The sequence below is a fragment of the Symphalangus syndactylus genome, chromosome 10, assembly GCF_028878055.3.
Source record: "Symphalangus syndactylus isolate Jambi chromosome 10, NHGRI_mSymSyn1-v2.1_pri, whole genome shotgun sequence".
Lineage (NCBI taxonomy): Eukaryota > Metazoa > Chordata > Mammalia > Primates > Hylobatidae > Symphalangus > Symphalangus syndactylus.
In genome coordinates, this window is record NC_072432.2 from 9,871,576 (window position 1) to 9,877,350 (window position 5,775).

At 42.7% G+C, this 5,775-nt stretch overlaps 1 non-coding gene across 1 annotated transcript; it reads left to right on the forward strand.

Moving 5' to 3' along the window:
* Positions 1 to 5,333: 5,333 nt before the first annotated feature.
* Positions 5,334 to 5,439, forward strand: LOC129492376 (U6 spliceosomal RNA). Its single transcript, XR_008660837.1, has one exon. It is a non-coding gene; the product is annotated as a U6 spliceosomal RNA (small nuclear RNA).
* Positions 5,440 to 5,775: the final 336 nt, after the last annotated feature.

Here is a 5,775-nt window from a genome sequence, read left to right on the forward strand (position 1 = left end):
TTAGGAGGCCCCTCAGAGAGTGACAGTGACAGTAGGAGACAGCAGCTCGTATCTAGGATGCGGGAGCCCAGTTCTGTGGTTTGTGCCTGGGAGTGCCAGTTCCCTGTGCCTCCTCAGAACAAGAACAATGTACACCAGGGTTATGGCTCATGTCAGTGAAACCTTAGGTTCAGAAGGTGCAGAATGTAGACACTAGGGTGGACTTTACACTGTGTTAAGCTACGGTGTGTGGTAGATGGGAGAGGAGCCCATGCGGGGGCTTTAAGGATCCTTCCAACACAGCCCAGGAAGATACACTCAGAGGAGCGTGGAACTAGAGGGCAGGCCCCACTCAAGGCCAGGGACAGGGACAGGGCAGGACACACACACAGGGCCCAGATGGGACGAGTGCCCAGGGTGGGGAGGCACCAAGCCTGTGAGGCTGGGAGAGAGGCAGGGAGAGACAGAGACAGAGAGGGAGACAGGGAGAGGAAAAGAGAGTGTCTGAGAGAGAGACACAGAGAGGGAGAGACAGAGAGTGAGAGATACAAAGAGACATGGAGATAGACACACAGAGAGACAGAGAGTGAGAGACACACACAGAGTGAGAGACACAGAGAGACAGAGGGAGAGACATAGAAAAAGAGAAAGAGATACAAACAGGGAGACATACAGAGAAAAAGAGAGAGACACACATACAGAGAGAGAACCCGTGGGTAAGTCACTTTATTGGGGGTCAGGTGAAATGCAACACGGAAAAGGCCTGAGAGGTTTTATCGTGCTTTTGAGTGTCACTAGGTCCCAGTGGGGGAGGGCAAGAAGGAGAGTCTATGGCAGGAAGCACCCCATTACGCTGGGCAGGTGCCTGGTCACCTGGGCAGGGCGCTCACGGCCTTATTGTGGAAATGTGGAAGTATTAGGAAAACACAGTTTTAAAATTTTCCATACATACGGACATCCACACACACCCTTTCCAATCTTGTCTCTTTCAAAAACATTATTTGTGCTGGACTCAACAGCCACGCAGTGGCCTTCCCAGCAGTGGCTCTGGTTGGAGTGGCACCTAGCCTCCCTTGCGTGCTGTCAGGGCTCATACGATTCTCAGGGAAATGGCCGTGATAAAAGGAACGGCGAGGGAGAGAGAAACAGAGGACTGTGGCAAGATACCCTCCAATTTTCTTCTTTTTTGTAGAGAGGCCAAAGGTCTATCATGCATGATTAAAACTTTAATTAAATATGCTTAAATTCTAGTTTAAAATGTAGTTTCACTATCCATTGGACACTTTAAATTCTCCAATAAGATAATAAATCTCAGTTGCCATAGAAATGTTACTCCTCAAAACGTTATTAAAAGTAGGTTTTTGTTATCTGGCAAAACTCATTATAGGGATTATTGTTGATAATGATAGGGAGATTCCTTGTGAGATGAAGTAAGAAAGAAGGAAACTCGCATTTGTTGAGGGACTAGGAATGCCCACTGCTGTTCCTTGTTTTGCAGGCATGGTCTCATTTACTTTGTTTCACCAAAATTGCAGGTGAGTTTTACCCCCCATTTTATAGTTGAAGAAATTGAAACACAGAGACAAAATATTCTGTACAAAATCACAGAGCCAAGAATGTGGAAAGCACCTAGGTCTGTGACTTTCAAGCCTTTGAATTCAACATCACATTCTCTCTCCAATAATCCAGAAAGGAATGCATGATTCAGCTTCCAAAACAGAGCTTCCAAAAATTAAACACACTACTTACTGAGAGTTGATAGGATTCTACAGAACAATAAAATCTCTAAAAAAACATTAAAATGAATTGTAAAAACTACTAAATTTGCTCAGAGCTGTAACTTGATTTTATAATTACTGGGAAATATGACATCATGGATCGACAATGTCTGCACGCAGGCGATTTGGCTTCAATCTAAGGGAGTTGCAAGAGAAAGGAATACTGGAAATTCAATTTCTGCTTCTTTGGTGGAGAGGTTTGGTTGTTTCTCTGCCTTGAGTCCCACACTGTGACATCATTCCAATAGAAATAGAAGAACGCTGGCCAAATTTAGGATATGCATGAACTTCGTGATTTCATACATTTGAAATACATTCAAATCTTTAGAAGTCCATTTGTGAACTATAAAATAAAAGAACATTACTTCCCTTTTCCAAGAAAAGTGTCTCCCAACGTCTTCTTGGACGTGATATTTCCTCCATAAAATCAGGTTTCAATGAGCTAAGTGTGAGTAAATTAGAAACATATGTACCAAATTGTCTCTGTTATAAACTCCTTTATTAAGGAAACACTCAAATGCTCTAACAATGAACAGGACAATCTGAAGATCTGGGTACACATTAAACCTGTTTAAAAACTCCTAATTCAACACCTTTATGGGAGTATAACTTAACTAGTATGCACCAATTCTAACGCTTAGTACTCATGTCATTAGCTCTTCTTAAAACCAAGTCTAAACGCAATTTAAGATAAAATACTCCTTTGTAGCAGTTCCTCCAAGCAGCAAAGTCACCTCAGAATTAGAAAATAAATAAATAAATACAAACCAACACAAAAAGCAAAATTCAAAGAAGGAAAAAAATCATACTTTTGATATGGGCATTTCCATTCAAGCTTTTCTGAAAGGTGAGACAGGTGGGATAGTTTTTCTATTAGAAATGGCTATCAGAATTTTTCATGTTTGTCTTAGAGAAACTGAAATTGATTTATGTTTGATAAATAGCACGCAACACAATGCAAATACAGAAAAAATCTACAACACATTGTATGTAAATATCAACACTTTATCAGCTCCTCAATACATCTCCCAAGGAATCTGTACTCTGACTTATTTTCATGTTAATTGGGAACGGATTACAATTGTTTTCGTGTGCATTTGAGAATGCTTGTGATCCCAGAAGATATACGTTAGAATCTTTACTTTGAGAAGATTTGGAATGACAATAGCTGTCATTCTATCTTACTTTTAAGTATAGTTTTATGCATGATCTATAGATCTTAAAAAAATTCAAGAAGTTTTAAAATCCGTAATTTATGTCTCAATTCTTACTCTATATATTCTTATATCAGCAGCCCCGGTATATCATAACATCTTTGACAAACCCTGGGTTCTGTTCACCTTGTAAGGCATCTTCTCCAATGGAATGCATCCAGCCCTTTGTATTTCATCAACCTTCAAAGATCAGTTCTGTTTCAGTGTAGGATGACTGTGTTTTGGCAAGAAGCAATGAAGTCTTGAGTGTGTGGAGGATTTAAAAATCAATCTAATCTTTCATAACAGCACCAATGGCCCTTTTAGTTTTAATGTCCCCAAATAATAACGGATGGTTGTTGAACTGGATATAACAGGCTTAGCAGATTGTTTTTCTAATTGGTGTTTTTTTCATCTTAACTTCAACCTTGGCATTTTCCTTCTGGATTTGAACACAGCATTTCCTCAAGTGGGAGCCAGAGGAACTTGAGAACCCCAGCCTTTGTGCACAGCTGTGCAACCTGGACTTTGTCGAGACGGGAGCACATTACCATGACATTTAAGGAGGAAAACAAGCTGCTCTGAATTGTGTCAATCTCACTTGTGATCTATTTTTGAACAATGTACTAGAAAGATATTCCTGTTCACACAGAACTAGTGATTTACCCTCTGGTAGATTCTACCCTTCCAGCTGCTTGACGATAAATAATCCCAGAGTGGAGAGAGAGTGTAAATAAAAATTAACTGTACCCAATTGGCTCCCCAATGCTTTCATTTATGCATGCTTGTTTGATGAGGTACTTTTCTATTTTTTTTTTTTTTTTTGAGACAGAGTCTCGCTCTGTTGCCCAGGCTGGAGTGCAGTGGTGCAATTTCGGCTCACTGCAAGCTCTGCCTCCCGGGTTCACACCATTCTCCTGCCTCAGCCTCCCGAGTAGCTGGGACTACAGGCACCCGCCGCCAAGCCTGGCTAATTTTTTGTATTTTTCGTAGAGATGGGGTTTCACTGTGTTAGCCAGGATGGTCTCAATCTCCTGACCTTGTGATCCACCCGCCTCAGCCTTCCAAAGTGCTGGGATGACAGGCGTGAGCCACCGTGCCCGGCCTTGATGAGGTACTTTTCAAGTCTTCTTAATTGTGATATAAAATAAGGCCTCTGGTAATCAAAAGCCCTAAAAAAATTGTTGGGGGGGATTGTCCACCTTGGTTGGGGGGGTTGTCCACCTTGGTTGTGGGGGGGATTGTCAACCTTGGTTGGGGGGGTTGTCCACCTTGGTTGTCCTCAAATTTTCCTTGTTGGTTTTTCACTTTCCAACTTCATTGCCATTTCAGTAACTCCTGGGGGTATATGGCACCACGCAAACCTGGCGCTGCCATGGCCAGACAGAGAATCCAGTAGCTCTGATCCTCCCACCGATACCTACTGTGGTGTGGAAACTCTGCTGTCTCTTTTACTGAGCCGAGATAATGTTAGACAGCCTTTGAAGAAGTGCTTTAACAATTAAGAGAGCGAAAGAAATATATATAGAAAGAGAAAGAAACAGACAGACAAGCAGATACACGCACACAGAGGGAAAGAGAGAAAGCTGGAGGGGAGAGCACAGACAGGAAGAAATATACAGGGAGATATAAAGAGACAGAGAAATGGAGAGAGACAGATACAGAGAGAGATAGCAAGAGAGAATAGAAAAGGAGAAATGGAGAGAGAGGAATAGAGAGACAGAAAAATAGAGAGAAAGCGACAGAGGGAGAGAAAAGCAAAATAGAGCAGCAGTGCAGTAACAGTGTAAATTCCTAAAACAGTGTGTAGCCATACATTTATTTGGCCATCACTGTGTACTGGTTTTTGGACGTTTGTCTGTTGCTTCCCTCTGTCCTGAGTGGCTTGCTGCGGACACAGTCTCCATCTGGTTCTTGGGCTGGTGGTACTCTTTCTCAGGGAAATTTAGTGGCTCCACCCCTCGGCTCTATGTGTTTATGGACTCTGGGCCTGGAAGTTGGAGACCTTCCTTCGTTTCACAAAATCTGCACCACATCAGGTTTCTCCTGTCACTAGAAGCGGAAAACAGTTCTTCCTTTTTCTGCATCCGTGGGTGGTAACTGGCCGCCCTTTCAGTTCCCGTTTCCCATCTAGGACGTCCTAATTTTGAACAGAACAAACAGCACTTGCAACACCCAGCCCATCAGGAAATCCTGTTGTCTCTGCCTTTGGAAGATCCAGAAACTCATGGATTGTTACCATTTCCCAGCTCCTCACCATTGCAGCTGGAAACACCGTCCTCTGTCACTGGATTCGCACACGCACCCTCCAGCTCCCCTGCTCCACAGCCTGGCTGTGGAAGGACCACAGCAGCGAAAGGGTCGCTGCGCAAGACAACCTCAGGTGCTCACTTCAGCAGCACATCTGCTTAAACTGGAACATACAGAGAAGAGGAACCTGGCCCCTGCGTAAGCATGACATGGAAATTCATGGGACATTCCATATTTTTATGAATATACTAAAAGCCACTGAATTGTAGGCATTGAAAATAATAAATTTTATGGCATGTGAATTATATCTCAATTCAGCTACTGTAAACTAAATAAACAAAAGCAAACCATGCCCATCCTCACTCAAAGCCCTGCAATGGTTGTTTATTCCATTCAAAGGAAATCTATGTTCTTAAAAAAGCCAAAAAGCTTCCTGTGATCTAACATCCCCCATCCCCATCATTTACAATCTGATTCTTTATCTAGTTATTTTTCCCCTCACTTCAGGGGGATGCCAATTTGCACTGTTCCAATGTGCCAGGTACCTTGCCCCCTAGCTGTCCCTTGTTAAGAAC